The 16,649-nt window shown below is 37.7% G+C and overlaps 1 long non-coding RNA gene across 1 annotated transcript in view; it reads left to right on the top strand.

The window, feature by feature from the left end:
• Positions 1–16,649, top strand: part of LOC141996729 (uncharacterized) — a 501,980-nt gene that overhangs the window by 70,206 nt on the left and 415,125 nt on the right. The window contains exon 2 of the long non-coding RNA XR_012641589.1: positions 7,562–7,694. This is a non-coding gene — a long non-coding RNA (uncharacterized LOC141996729). The remainder of the gene's footprint in view (positions 1–7,561; positions 7,695–16,649) is intronic.

Below are 16,649 nucleotides of genomic sequence, written 5' to 3' on the forward strand. Positions count from 1 at the left end.
ATTTTGTATGTATAATTGGGAATATTTTTTCCAGTGTGCATACTTTCCACTTATTAATGTTGAATTTCATTTAGTTGCCTAGTCACTCAGTTTTGTGAGATCCCTCTGTAACTGCTCGTACTCTGAATTGGACTTAAGCATTTTGAATAATTTTGTTTTGTCTCCAAACTGACACACTTCATTATTCACACCCTTTACATTTTCATAAAAGAATATCTTGAATACATTGAATGGGAGACTTTACCTATCTGGACATTTGTTGGAAAAGTAATATGGCAAAATGCAAAATTTCCAATACGTTCTTGAAATGTACTGTGGACAACTTTTTCTTCTAGAAAGTGAGGAAGTAACTAGGAGGCAAGCCATTTTAGACTGATTTTGACCAACAGGGAGGAATTGGTAGTGAATCTGAAGGTGGAAGGCAATTTGGGTGAAAGTGATCACGAAATGATAGATTTCATGATCCCAAGGAAAGGAAGGAGTGAGAGCAGCACACTGGACCTCAGAAAAAACAGACTTTAACAAACTCAGAGAACTTGTACATAAGGTCCCATGAGAAGAAAAATCTAAGGGAAAAAGGGAGTTCAGGAGAGTGGGCAGTTTCTCTAGACAAGTATATCAAAGATACAACTGCAAACAATGCGAAGGAAAGATAGGATGGATAGTAAGAGGCCAATATGTGTTTAATGTCTATTTTGTGTCTGTCTTCACTAAAAAGATTAATGGTGACGATACTCAAAACAATTAATATTAACAACAAGGGGAGAGGAGTGCAAGCCAATACAGGGAAAGAACAGGTTAAAGAGTATTTAGATAAGATTGATGTATTCAGGTTGTCAGGGCCTGATGAAATTCATCCTAAGGGTACTTAGGGTACTAGCTGAAGCAATCTTGGAACCATTGGCAATTATATTTGAGAACTGGAGGGTGGGTGAGTTTGCAGAGGACTGGAGAAAGGGAAACATAGTACCTGTCATTAACAGTGGGGAACAAAGAGGACCCAGGGAATTATAGACCAATCAGCCTAACTTCAATTCCAGGAAAAGATCCTGGAACAAATTATTAAACAATCGGTTTGTAAGCACCTGGAGGATAACAGGGTTATAAGGAATAACCAGCATGAATTTGTCAAGAAGAAATCATGCCAAACCAACTTCATTTCCTGCTCTGACAGGATTCCTGGCACAGTGCATGGGGAGAAGCAGTAGATATGATATATTGCAGTAAGGCTTTTGACACAGTTCCCCTGACGTTCTCATAAGCAAACTCGGGAAATGTGGTCTAGATGAAATTACTGTGAGGTAGGTGCACAGCTGGTTGAAAGACTATAGAGTAGTTATCAATGGTTCGCTGTCAAACTGGGAAGGTATATCTAGTGGGTTCCTGCAGGGGTGTGTCCTGGGTCCGGTACTATGCAATCTTTTCATTAATAACTTGGGTAATGGAGTGGAGAGTATACTTATCAAATTTGCAGAATACACAAAGCCTGTAGGGGTTGCAAGCACTTGGGAGGACAGGACTGGAATTCAAAATACCTTGACAAATTGGAGAGTTGGTCTGAATTCAACAAGATGAAATTTAATAAAGACAAGTGAAAAATACTTCACTTAGGAAGGAAAAATCAGGTGTGGCTAGGTGGTAGTGATACATGAGAGTCACTAATGTGCAGTTGTGAAAAATGCTAACATTATTCTGGAGTGTAGTAAGAGAAGTGTTGTCTGTAAGACACGGGAAGTAATTGTCCCACGCTACTTGGCTCTGGTGAGGCCTCAGCTGGAGGTACTGTTTATAATTTTGGGCACAACACTTTAGGAGGATGTGAATACATTTGAGAGAATCCAGAGAAGAGCAACAAAAAAGATACAAGGTTTAGAAAACCTATGAGGAAAGGTTAAAAAACTGACCATGTTTAGTCTTGAGAAAAGAAGGCTGAGGGGGGATTTTATAAGTCTTCAAATATAGTAAGTGCTGTTATAAAGAAGATGGTGATTAATTGATCTCCATGTCCACTGAAGGTAGCACAAGAAGTAATGGGCTTAATCTGCAGCAAGGGAGATTTAGGTTACATATTAGGAAAAAATTCTACCTATAAGAGTAGTTAAGCTCCGGAATAGGCTTGCAAGGGAGGTTTTTGAATCCCCATTATATGGGAGGGTTTGAAGAACAGGTTTTAAAAACACATGTCAGGGATGTTCTAGGTTTATTGGTCCTGCTGCAACATAAGTGACTGGACTTGATGACTTCTCAAGGTCCCTTTCAGCCCTACATTTTTATGATTCTGTGAACAGTACAGGTCCTGGTACTGATCCAAACTCAAATACTATCAATACTACTTTTTACTTCTCTAGGGTCTTTCAGGCAAAGCATTGAAAGAACAAAGAGAGGGAAGGGGGCATTTTAAAAGCATCTAAGTTACTTAGAGCACAAGTGCCACTGAGCATAGGAAAGTTTTGAACTTGAAAAATGTTTAACTATTCTGTTGTAACTGGTAAAACTCCCTGCATGGACACTTCCTCTGGAACAAGAGTGGCTTTTTTTGGATTTAGCTTAAGCCGCTTCCAAAGAGAGACAAGTCTGGAATAAGAGTGACTTTCAATCACTAAATATTTGGGGCAGATTTTGAATGATCACCCTGTAAGCCAGTGGGCCAACTCACTAGTCTGTGCACCAAAAAGTACTTTCCAGCCACAGGATTCCAGTCCTTTTTCTTCAGAGCTTCAGTTTTATGTTGAACTTCTGGTGCTCTGAAGACATATCGGTCAGATCCCTTTCCCCGACTCAGGGGGAGGAACGTTTTACACATGCTCTCTTCTGGAGCTTTAGTGTAATGTCTGATATAATGATACTAAGGAACAGAGGTTGGTCTGGTGGCAGTGGTGGATCAGAAATCTTCTCTTCATTCCCGCACTATCCGTTTACGTTGCATTGTCAGGACACATGTTCCATTTACTTCCCAGAAGTATTTTACTCATACTCTTTTGACTTTGTGTATGTCAGGAAAGGCATCCGTTAGAAAGAACTGTGATGCATTTACCAGCCCAAGCAAATTAAGAGTATTCCACCTGTGCCATGGTTAAATTGGGCTGGCTTGTGGCAGCCTGGTGAAACGGGTTTTTTTGTTTTTGTTTTTCGTGGTGGCTGTCATAGCACTGAACAGACTCAGGAGACCTGGGTTCTATTCTCAGCTATGCCACTGACCTGCTGAGTGATCTTGGGCAAGTTACTTCACCTCATTGTGCCTCAGGTTTCCCATCTGTAAAGTGAGGATAATGATAATGAGCTGCTTTGTAAGTGCTCTGAAACTTCTGATGAAAAGGGCTATAGAAATGCTCAATATTAATTATCTTTTAAAAAAATCTCTACCCCTTATGGTTGCAAAGATTTCATTAGGTGGACACTTTAAAGGTGATGCAGTGATAGCTACACCTACCCTGAAATAATAGCTGTGAGAGGAGTGAATGATTCTTTTGTCTTGCTGGAGGGTTGACTTTTATCTCCATTGTCAACTATTTTGCTGATGATTGAAGCCCACAATTAAAAGGAGGGATGATCATATTATGAAAATTTGCACAATCTGATGTATCTTATGGGGCAACTCAGTTTCTTGGATGAGAGGAAAAGTTTGGTTTGTGGACAGACCTCTGACATATGCCCACAGCTATTTATAGTCAAATGAGGGCCAAAGGAATGCAGCAGGTGTCCAGTTTTTTGATGCCCTGAATGCATGATTCTCCTAGAATGGATGCAATTTGCAGTAGATCTCTTCTCCAGATCCCTCACACACCATGATCTAAGATGCTTGTTGTGGGGGCTGGCCTTTTCAGGAGAGTCAGGGACCAGCCTACCTCTGACAGAGTCCACTAAAGAGAACAAGCCAACAAGGATCCACCTGTGAGTAGTTAATTACCTGGAGGGGTGTTAGTTAATTAGCTTCATCAACACCTGGACCCTATAAAAGACCTGGCAGAGACAAGACTGGCAATTAGAAACTCAGGGAGTGAAATGGCTCCTGTGGAAGGCCCTGAGCCAGGGTCTGCTGAGGAAAGGGTACTCCAGGGGGACTAGCCAGGAGCCAGTGCTCTATAGCAAAAGAAAGTTGCAACCACAGGGAGCAGGTAAGCTCTGGGGCAGGGTCTGCAGGGGAAAGGGAATTCTACGGGAGCTGTGAACTGTGCTTTAGCTCAGAGCAGGACACAGACTCTCAAAGTAGCCCAGAAAGGGGCTAGAATCAGAGGGCAGAAAAGAGAAGCCCCAAAGGGTAGAAGAACTTTGTTTTGTTGGGACTTTTTAGTTTGGACTCTTGCTACCCCAGAAGGGGTTAAGTTTGGTTTGTGATTTGGCTGGAAGGCTTAGCCACATCTCTGGCACAGGCCAGTGTCTGGAGAGCTGAGGATACCCATCTTGGGGAGGGAAACTGAGGCAGGGAGTGCCTGCCAGCCATGCCACGCTCAGCCAGCAGGGGATGCTACAGGGTGGCAGTGCCCCGTGACCGCTCTTTTATGTAAATGATAAACAATGCTACTGAGTAAATGTTTTGAAAACACATCTTTGGTTCCACAAAGCCTGCTATTGGATCCCATATAACCCCTTTTTACAACATTCCTAATATCGCCTATTTTCTTACCATTTTACTGTGGAAAAAAATCTTATTTTTCTAAACTAGATCTTATTTTAGAAAACAGCTCAAATAATATATAACTTATTAACTCAGGATGCATTAATGCTCAGAATCTCAATATCAAGTCTATGGTGAGTAGAAACATAACATTTAAAAAAATCATGCACAGTTATTTATCCTTGCCAAATCTTCTCCCCCAGAGTGAATGCAAGCTGTCTCTTTAATAATGCAAAGGAGTAGTAAATTTCAAGCTGAGGATGGGCAATAACAAGGAGAGTTATTTCCACAATGCCCTAATGTCAGTTGAGTGGCTTAGGAGCACACCTTATTAGTTCTAACAGGCTGGTTAGCATTGGGTCACCTCTGTGGCTCCATCTCCCCTCAGCAGGGTCACTCATCTCCAGGCTATATTCGGGGAGGAGGGGGAAGGGAGGTGGCAACACATTTAGAGCTTCTTTCATCTCACAAGCATTTTTAGAGCTGTTTATTTTTATTTGTTACCCATTCCCTCTCTTTTTTTATTCTCTCTCTCTCTCTCTCTCACCCGCTCTCCTACCCAGTCCATCTTTGCAGCCTGCATAAATTCTGTGCATTGAGTAAACCCCTCCCATATGAGAGCAAATTAAAGCAGAAACCATGTCACTGGGGCTTTTCATCAGTATTTCTTTTCAGAAGAGAAATCATTCAAATTAATTTTGGTTGTGCCTGTGTGTGAACAAATAACCTACTGCAGGAAAAAATGTTTAATGCAAGAAAACCCAACATGGTTGCACATTCAATTAAGCATGACTGTCCTGAATGAATGCATGAAAATATATATATGTATACATATGTAAACACTGCAAATACTATTCCAGTGTTGAGAGATGATAGAAATAATGTAAAACTCTTGTTTTTTTACATAAGCAAGTTGAAGACTCTTGTTTAATGAATGACAATCTTTTTCCCAAAAAGAAGAAATTTGCTAAAAGCTCTGCATTATGGAAATGTGCATGTAGGTTTCTTTTTTATGTGTGCCTACCTCCATCAATCCTTTTTCCTTCCCCCTCTTCTGTCCGCCAGTTCCCATCCAAAAATGAATGCAAAGAAATACTATTAGGCTGTCTGGTTATGTATTTTTTATGAGGCCATACAAGACACTGCCTGACCCCGTGCAGCTCATGTTATAACCACATTGAAGATGCTTTTCATTTGGGTTCTGCTTTTCAGCCTGGATGACCTCTATTAAGAAAGAAAGAAAGAAAGGAAAAAATGGCCTAATATGTGACCCCTGGGACTAGTCGCTTCAAGGATTACATTTAATTCATATGATGATATTGAAATATAATGCTTCTATGTTGAATGTTTTAGATATTTTTATTTTCTTTCTCTTTATTTCAGGGACTCAGACTTGTCATAGATATTTTTCATCTGTTTTGGGTGGAGGACAGTAACTCAGGCTCTGGTCAGATTCTTAAAATTACCTTTTTCCTTAGGAGACTGCATGTGAATACAAAACACTGCTTTTCCCGGTCTCTCTGAATGAGGAGAAGAGACACATAGGCAGAGAAATTAATTTTACTAAGAATATGTATCTGCCAAGAGCTCCCTTTCAAATAAAGCAAAATGCCAAAATAAAGCTTGTTTCTTAACCCATTGTTAACAACTGACCCCACCCCCCAACTTCTCCATCAGTGTGACTGCTAACTCCTTCCCTGCCTTCTATTGTTTGTAGTCCCACCATTGCATTCACTTACAGTTGTCAGTGTGCATGTATTTATTGTACAAATATACACACACACAGTATTTCTGTTCTTGCTTACACACACTTATTATTAAAACTGCACTGTCCATAGCCCTAGACTACATGTATTTAATGTTCCAGCATTTCTGATGGAAAGCACATATCTTCGGGGTTTATAACTTGGCTATAAAATCCACTCTGGGATGAAACACGATGTACAGTGTTTCACTTTAGGAGCATATTTGCAAAAATAAATTTGGACATTTCTAATTACTCGGTGTGAGAATATTTAATAAAGTTTGTTTTTTGTGCAGTTTGTAAAGTGGAATTTAGCAATCGGTCCATAATCTGATCTAATAACTTGTATTCTGAAGCAATGCAACTCCCAGAAATTCATGCTAATGATCATTCTTGAACTACTACTACATGTATACACGAGATATTTTCCAACGAACATTTAATTTAGGGTTCTTAGAAGGTGGATTTAATCTACGCACATGGCAGTAGGTTTGATGCAATGGATGGTCTCACTTCTGAGGAGCCAGTACAGTCTATTGATAAATAATGTGTGTATCAAACTGGATAACAAAAGCTGTGTCTTTTAAAACAATAGGCCTGCACACATATTTATTCAGTCCCATAAACACAGAGCTGTTGTTTTGTTACGTTTGCAGGTTAGATGCGTTTTTCTGTTTATTATTGTTAGAAAAATTAAATAAAAAAATCACTGGCATAAAAATAGTTTAAATAACACTGAGGTTTTAGTGGCAACACTCCAGAGCCAGAAATTCATAGTTAAGGCTGAACCTACATCCTTAACCATTATACACAAATGCTGCAAATAGTATATGGTATGTAAAATCCATGGCTGCGTGGATACCCATGCCCTGAAACAACAGGGAAGGTTAAGAACAGAGTTTCCAGATTAACTCAGAATGTCACTGTATTTGTTTGCATCGGGGGGTGAACAGTATCCACGTCTTTGGGGTGATGATCTATAACACACACACATGGGCTATATCGACACACCCGTGTGCATCTCAGTGTTTTGTGTATGGTATTTAAAAATATATATATACAGGCTTTGGGTTCCCTTTTGTAAAGCATTAAGCTGTGACCCTCCCCTCCTCTTTTCCCTCCCCCTGCAGCCCTAGACTTCATGATGCCTTGACTGCTAGCTTAACATGGAGTTGTCTTTTTTATTTTTTTTATAAACCCAGTCACAACACAGAAAGAGGAGGAGGAGGAAGAGAGAGAAAGAGAAAACTAAAAACCCTGAAGGATGGTTCTCAAAAATTCGAAAGGAACCACAGGGAATTCCTTTTAAGAGCAACAGAAAGCGAGCCAGCTGAGGTAAGGCAGTTGGAGCTTACCCTTTCTCCCCCCCCACCCCCTTTTTGGTTATAAATTGCTGTTTCTTTATGGAGTGGGAAGGGGAGGTGGGTGGGGAAGACACCTAACTTCTTTACTGTTTAAGCAATCTGAGCATAGAACTCATGTGAATATGCAAATAGGGCTGGCTGGGCTGCGTTGCTGACACGTGTATGTGTTGTATCCTTCTCCCCACCTCCCTGTCTTAGCGTCTGATCTTCAACAGATTGCTGTTGTTTCTTGTGATCACCAGCACTGCGTGCTGGAGAGAGAGATGGGGGGGGGCATGGGGGGAGTGTTGTGGGGCTGGAAGGCATGGAATCATGACATGATTGCTGTGACTTTTTTATATTAATGTGTGCCTTTTTTCTAGCTCATTTGCATGTCAAAGTGGTGGAGGTGTGAGGGCCGAGATTAGTATGGAGATGACATAATAATGCAATGAATTAAATGTGATCACTTCTGTGAGCAACCGGGTTGGGGAGGGGGAGGGCTTGTGTGTGGAGAGAGCGAGCGAGCGGGGGAGAGCGAGGAAGGGTTCTGATTTTTCACCACACGTTGATTGATGTCAGGGGCTAACAGGGTGCATCTTCTTATTGTTATGATGATGATGATTGCAATGATTATACTGATCATTAGTGTGAAATTTAAATTTTAAAGTGGTCAGTGCTGGATATTTGGTGTGCATGCATGTTTCAAGCAGCAGGGTAAATCTTACTACAAGAATTTAACTTTCTCATGTTCAAAAAGACAGCATGCAGGATTCAAAAGATTATTAATTTATGAAATACAGTGGGTTGAATTACATAGATTCCTAACGCAGTTCTGTTTTTTATTGTAAATATACAAAAAGATCAAAGACATTTTTGTTATTAAAAGAAAATCTTTCATTGGAGGGATGGTTTAGCTATTTACAGTCAATGAAATTTGATTTTTATCTTTTGTTTTGCTTTATCCACATTTTAATAAAACAGCTCTATAGCATAACACTACCACAACGACTGCTGAACAAAGCAGATTCTCAGGCAGTTAGTTTGGGGTCTGAGTGTGATTTAAAAATTGTGAATATTTTCTCTGTGGTATTACTGTTTTGGACAAAACCCCTGCAAAGTGTAAAGGTAGTTAGAGGGCTGAGAGCATTTCAATGTAACCAACAGAAAAATGTAACTAAAAGAGATTAACATATGCAGTATACTGGAACTATTCTAATAGAATTCAGATTAATTTTTTTCTGCAGATATGCTCGTTTTCCTGATAATCAATATATACCTGATGTCTGTTCAAAATAAATATAACTCTGGTGGCACCTTAAAGACTAACAGATTTATTTGAGCATAAGCTTTCGTGGGTAAAAACCTCACTTCTTCGGTTTTTACCTACGAAAGCTTATGCTCAAATAAATCTGTTAGTCTTTAAGGTGCCACTGGACTCCTTGTTGTTTTTGTGGATACAGACTAACACAGCTACCCCCTGGTACTTGACAAAATAAATATGTGTATCCGGAGAGAAAGCGAGATGGAGGGTGGGGTGTGTGTGGCATACAGAAGTTTAGTACTGATTGTGATGCCTGCCAATAACCTTGATGCTGCAAATGACCATTTACAAGTCAACAGAATATCGCTAAAGTTAATTCATTGAAAAAGAAAATCCAAGACCACTCCATTAGTTTTTCTTCGGTATTAACGGGAGATTTTAAAGGGATATACTAATTGAACAATTGTATTCACTAGAATACTAAATAAACAGAAAAGAATATCTAACTCTTGGGGGGGGGAGTTGAATAAAAATCCTGCATAGAAATTACCTGATTGATCATAACATAGTAGGCTAAGAGACAACGAGACAACGGAAAGTAGAGAAGCAAAAAGGCAAGTGCAGCAAGACTGGTGTATAACCCTGTTATAACAATGCACAAGATAAACCCACCTGTCCAAATTCTCTATTGCTAGAACAGTGGCTGTCATCACTACCTTCTTGATCTCGGCAATACTTAAATTCTTGTGCCGCCTTTGAGTTCTCACAAAACTCAATGACTTTTTTATGCAGTTCTGATAAATGTTTTTGTTCTGATAATCTCATTATTCATGTGTTCTGAATTTTCCACAAACTATTGCAGAACCTTGGGCCAGTTGTATAAAGTCACTGTTAATCCTGTATATCACAAACAAAGGTGCCAGTAGAAAGCTGTTTCAGCATGAGCTTATTTCACCTACATTGTGTGCTGAAGTCCCCCAAATTCAGCAGCTACTGTTAATATCATGCAAAAAGACAGATTTACCAACACTGTTTATACCTCTTATGACAAATAAAATTGCATGCCTGCCTTGTCTCTTTGGCCCCCTTTCAGGGGAAATTTTGATCAGATTTTACAGCTTTATATCATATATGAACACGTGTATTCTTGTTCTTTCTGTCTCTCTGTGCACCTAAAGTGCTATGCATGTATATGTACTGCTTTCTCTTCGCCTAAGTCTTCTGTGCCAATAAAGAAGAAAGGCAGGGATGAGGATTGTTGCTATTGATCTGCCCAAGGGGATCATTAGGCATCAGTATCAATCTACAAATCAGTGGGCCTGTGTTACTTGCTTGGGCAGTCATTGCCAATTTGTTCCTATTAGATGGCCGAGCCCGGAGGTGTTTGATGAGCAGATTGGGTCTTTATCTCAGCACTGGAGAGCTTGCAGACTTGCAGAGAGACAGCAGAGGGTTAGGGGATTTTTGTTGTTTGTTTAGTTTTTTTTACGGAAATCTGGCTGCACTTTACTGTACTATAAAGAGAGGTTCTATGGGTAGAATGTGTTTCTGGTTAAATTTAGTTTTCCAGATCATATTAAATGTATTGGGAGTTAAGGAGAAACTATTTTTAAAATAATCTACTGCACTTTATTTGGTATGTTTTACCAGCAGTGCACTATATAAACATATATATTCGTGCCAGGTTCTTTTGTTATCCATTTCAGGTTACTCATTGGAATAATTGAAACACAAACATTTTTTCTTTCGTTCTCCCTATGCCCATTCCTAGAAGTTTATGTAGTTGCTGTGGGTGAGGTGACCCTAATTGCTATCTTTGTGGTTTAATTAGATAAAGTGAAATTTAAAGCTTTTAGATAATTTTATATTGGAAAATATTATTTACATTTTGCCCGTGAAAACTAAATGAAAAAAAAGTAAACTAGATACTGTAGCAGTAACGACATAATTTTTAAAAAATCTTGTTTTTAAAGCAGTGACTGTAGGCTGTTAATACAGATGGTATTAGAACAGTCTCTCCCCTAATCTGCATATTGTTTTTATTTTGTAATTTTTCAAACATATGTAAAGAAATGTGAAACAGGGAAACAAAAATTTGATATCATTCTGGGGGGAAATAAAACAGGAGGAAAGAATGAATCCGAGCAGTTCGAACAAATGTTAGGGATGCAACATTAACTCTTCTTTATTTTGTGAAAACCTCAATTTCCACCCATGTTTCATTCACTCATGACATGAGCATCATGCACAGTTTATATATCAGTCCAGCTCTTATAGCCCCTGTTGATGCTCACTGGTTGGATTTCTAATTTCCTGGTTTTGTCAGGGGGTTTAAAAGACTTGCATGGGTGTTGGTACTTTCCAACAAGTTTATAATCTGGAGTTTGTGCCTATTACCTCTGACGATCAAAGTATTTCCCAATATTTGTAAAGTAAAAAATTCTAAACAAAGCACTGTGGATTTTATTTGTCATGCTATTTATATACAAATACATGTGCAGTAAGTAAAACCAAAATTATATTATTTGATTGTGGAAGATGAGAGATTGGATCTAATCCTACATTTACACAGCAATCACAGCATCTGCTGTATAAAACCAAGTTCCTTTGAGTACTTTTTGGTTATATGTCATATTTCAAGTAACATAAAATAATGAATGCTTTTAGAACTTAGAAGTATTTTGAATTCTGATTATTATTGTTTGATTAGTATTTGGTCAAATTCTTTTAACCTTTTTCTCCCCCCCACTTTGGGGACAGTTCAGTTCCTTCAGCTTTAGAAAAGAATTCACCTCATTCTGTCTGACAAGCATTTTTGTTGTTGAGCTTCTATCATATCTGTGTACAAATACATCTGTTTGGTGTGTGTGTGACTTTTGGAAGCCAGACAGTGTTAATTTGTCATAAACTACATACAACCAGCTAGCTTTAATCTCTATGTTGCGTGTATAGAAATCAATTTGGAGTGTACTCAGAGGGATTTTTTTTCCCAGAAAGAGTTTGTTGTACAAATATTTATGGATCTTTTCCTTTGTAGTAGAGATTCCAGTTGAAATGACCATCATGCCATTAACGGCAGATTTCATTTTAAGGAAAATGTTGCCAAAAGATATTGTTTGTTTAATCGTATGGGGTTTCAAATTGAAATGTGCTTTGCTCCTATGGTCCAAATGCATGATCTTTGAGAAGAAATTCCAGATCTTTATTATACTGAAATAAAAGGAGGAGGGAACACACTCACCAAATTAAATGTAAGAATGTCTCTGTATGGGAACTTAAACAGCTTTTAAAATCCATGCACATTCTGGCTATCTCCAGTTCAGGACGTTTGTACTTGTGATGCAGAAATACTATGTTTTTGTTTTTAATCACAAATCTTTCTTTTTCATTCTTTTTCTTTATTGCTGTAGCTATATATTGGATCTTTTTCCTGTTTTGTTTAGTATGGTTTCATATGTGAAATTTCTCCATGAAACAATTGATACATTCTCCACACGCTGTGGTGAATGGAAAAAAAAGCCCTTAGATTAATGGTCAGTGTCTCATACACACAAATTTGTGTTAGGATACTACAGAGAAGCTGCGAATTACTGACAAGATCTAGAATAATTCCTAATGCTGTCGAAGGCTTCATTCTCTCCCCCACATGATGGATGAGGCATAAGAAGTGCTTTCTGAGATCATTAATGTGCATCATTCTGTTAAGTGTTATTAAAGTCCGTCTGTCTTCGGCAGCAGAAACTATATCTTATCCCTTATATTGCTTCTGTTTTGTAAAATTATAACTGCAGATCCTGTCTCTTACTAATGTGGTCTTTTTTTGGTACTCTTTTCCAAATGGCAGGTTTATGCCATAGCATTTAATGCATTTTTAGGATTGTATATTTTCTTCTATTCAAAATATTTGATTGCTACATGTGAGACTACATGTAGTTTCAGGATTACATTATTTATAACCTTTAAAATACAATGAAGCTGGAAACCATCCTTACCAAAATAATTATTTAAGGGGTGAGCTTAGAACTGAATTTTTATTCTGAATTTGTGCCTGTGTTAAATCTGTGTGAAGCTAGTTGGCAATTCAGTCCGATATGATTCAGTTTGAATTAAGCAGACTGCCTTGTAACCTTAAGAAGAAAATAAGGCTTTCCATTTCTGTTCTAAGTACACAATGCATAAGATGACATTCAGTTACATACACTTCCATTTGCAGCCCATTGGATTAATTGTTTAAAAAACAGTGGCACTATTATATGAACATATAGTAATCAAGATTCCTTGTTTGAGAAGGAAACTCATGCAGAGCTAAAAATGGAGATACAGTATTATATACAGGCGGCAAAAACTTCTGCAGTTTTGTTCCACTTAGACAGAAAACTATCTTGTACATTGCTGCTTCTTGTACTCTTCCACTCCTCCCCATTCTGTTGGCTGTAACACTTGACTTTCTGGGGGGAGGAGGATGGCAGGGGGAAAGGGAGGGAGGCCGGCCAGGTAGAGATTACAGATGGATCATATTATATCAAAAGTAATTTTAACCAAACAGGAGAATTCACTTTAAAGGTTTTTAACCTTTCTTAAGAGCCAATTTTTCCCTAAGCCCTGTGATAATAAAATACAATATAATTTATAGAGCGCTTTCCATGGATACACATTCCTAACTTTTTTTTTACAGTCAGATAAAATGTTATCCAACCACTGGGATGATAATCAAGGGAAAACAAAAAGCAAGTGATCATAAAGCCATTTAGAAATGTAACATTCCTTTTTGAGGAGATTCAGGCACACTTGGAGAGGCTCACTTAGATACTTGTAATAGAATTCTAGAAGTTTAAGGCACAGCTGGTAAAAGCTCAGTCATCCACAGCACAGCTAGTTTTTGAGCGTTTAATTTTATATTTGAATAATTCTCGAGATCAAGCTATAATCATGAATGTCAGATAAAGAGATTTTTTTCATAAATTACATTATTTCACAGATGTGCAAATACTTCTGAGAAAAAAATTACATTGATCAGTTTTAATACCCCCTGTCTCACCCTTCAGTCAAAGGAAAAAATAGCTTTTTTCCCATCTTTGTCTTCAGAAAGGTGCTAGATTGTAAACATCTGAAGGAAATGAAAGGGTTGGCCAGTCCACCCCAAATTCTTTCCAGATTTTCATTCCTTTCACCAGCAGCCTTCTGTTCTTAGAAGAGAGGGAGGGACAGAGAAAGAGAGCGAGAGAGAAGATATCTCTGTTTCTTATTAAAATTTCAAGTGAAAAGCACTGATATAACTTACTAATTTTGAATCTGCTAAGTTAGAGGGGGGCTTGATCAAGTACAGTTTAGGTAACGTGTACGCTGGCAATTTGGCAAGGTAAAGCATTTGAAGCCAATTAAGATCTAATTCTGTACAGAAGACAATGGGCAAGAGACAATCTAGTTTTGTTCTGATTTGTAGTTTTCAAAACAAGTGTTTGAAGTTGATTTTTTTCTGATAAGCTATAGCCTAACTCATGTTTGTCTGAAGAAGTAATTATCATATGAGGAATACTTTTGATATATAATATGTTCTCTTCAAGCTTAATCAACGTTATTTCCTTTCTGTTGCAAAATGTTTAGATATTTCTGGAAATAAATATTCCAATTTTATGCCATAGTAGTTTTTGCAAACATTCACCTCGGATCCTGAAATATCATTAGTCTTTAGTGAAAGAATCAGGTGCTTTTTGCATCAGAAGTGCACAATTTAATTAAAACTTCTGAACACGTTTTTCTACATAATTCTTTAACTGACAAGAACATTTAATTGAGCAATAGTTCATAATACATATATTGTTATTGCCTGATATATATTTGAATATATTGTGTTTTGTTCTGAGTGGAAAATATTGTCGTTATGTTTAATTCATGGATGACAGTCTGGATAAAATGTATATTTCAAGGCTTCCTCATCTAACATACGATTTAGTCACTCTTTTAGGAGAAAAAAGTTAAAAATAACTTTATAAAAATAAAACAAGGTGTTATACTGTGACTGTTTTGGCCTTAAATCATAGTTGCCTGTTTGTCTTTTAGGACATTTAAGTGCCAGATGCACTGGGAGAAAGCAATCTAAACATCAGAGTTTATTTTCAATATGCAAGTGGTATAAAAATATGCAAACCCTGATCACACTGCTATGGAAACTACTCCACAAAAATGTGGAACGAAAGCTGTTACTGTAAGTGTGCTTCATGTATTGTAACAGCTGTGACAGCCTGATACAGTTTAACACTTGTTCAGTTATAAGGAAATATTCAAAAGCAAACATGATGTACATGAGGTTTGTAATAATCTTTCAAATTTACAGAAGAAACCAAACCCAACCTCCATCCCCAAAAGTTAATGTTTCAGTTGAGTCTCTGAGATTTTGGAAATGTTCGTGCCCCCTTCCCTCCAACACAAAAAGGGTATTTCAGGGCTTGTGTTACAGCTATTTGCAAGTTATTTTAGGCCTCTCTTCTTTTAGATCCACTTAATAACTTCTGAAGACTATTTCAGGTACAGACCACACTGTGTTTTTAGGGGGTGGGGACGTGTTAAAAGTGAACATACATGTATGACACATGGGTTTCAGTTTACTCGAGAAAGCCTGAACTGACTCTAGCACAAGCCTTCCTTTCTGGGAATTTGGACATCGATCCCTGTGCTTTCTGTTAACCAAACACTTACATTAAATGCTGCAAACACATAATAAACATATATTAATACTTAGCTGTGGTAAAATGTGGTTAATATATAGTACGCACAGCAGATCTTTAAATGGACAATTGTTTTTATTTTTGATGGATTACATTAACCTTTATTTGTTTTAAGTAGTGTTGAACAGGAGGTTTTTAAAAATGTTGTCACCTTACAGTATATTTTAACATATTTAGATCATTAATATATTGTAATGAAGCTTTCTGGCTTTATAAAATCAGTGACTTGATACAACTTAGTATCTGTAAAGTATCTGCCCTTTAGATTCGTACAGTTCTTAAACTCTTTTGTTTGGACAGAATCTATATGTTCTACCCCTTGCTTCTCTTACTAGCTATATATGTTTTGTATGTGGAAAATTGGAAAACCATTCTTTTTATTTTTTATCCTTACCAAAAAGAATCATAGACTTTTTCATAAAATCCCAGACTTTATGGCTACAGGGCATGACTGACATTGATGGAGGTTCCCTGCGAGGAGAGTGGACAATAGATCCATACCCCTACATTTTCAGAGTTGTGCTGGGTATAACCAAACAACTCATACTGAAGTAATAGAAGTTTTGTGGTTAAATCTCATGCAACATATTTACAGATGAAATTAAATGTTCAAACTTTTCTGTGGCTTCAAAGAAAGTTAAGTTACGAGATGTCTAACAAATGTTTATGTACATCTAATTGGAGGTGAAGGTGACAAGAGTAGAAAGGATACAGAATAACTTTTTTTCATTTTGCTTTGCTTGGTGTGCGCAATTCAAAATGGGATCCTAGTATTTCAAGACCCAAACTCTCGTTTTTTAAGTAATTACTGTTATCTGGAATACAATGTTGCCTTAGAAATTATTGACATAACCGTCCCCATGGGAACTCCGTAGCAGTCAAAGTGAAATCCAACAATAAATCCGGGGGCCACCAGGATAACTACCATTAAATAGCTTTTTCAGTGGAAAAACTATTT

This window comes from Natator depressus, chromosome 12 (assembly GCF_965152275.1).
Source record: "Natator depressus isolate rNatDep1 chromosome 12, rNatDep2.hap1, whole genome shotgun sequence".
Classification (NCBI taxonomy): Eukaryota; Metazoa; Chordata; order Testudines; family Cheloniidae; genus Natator; species Natator depressus.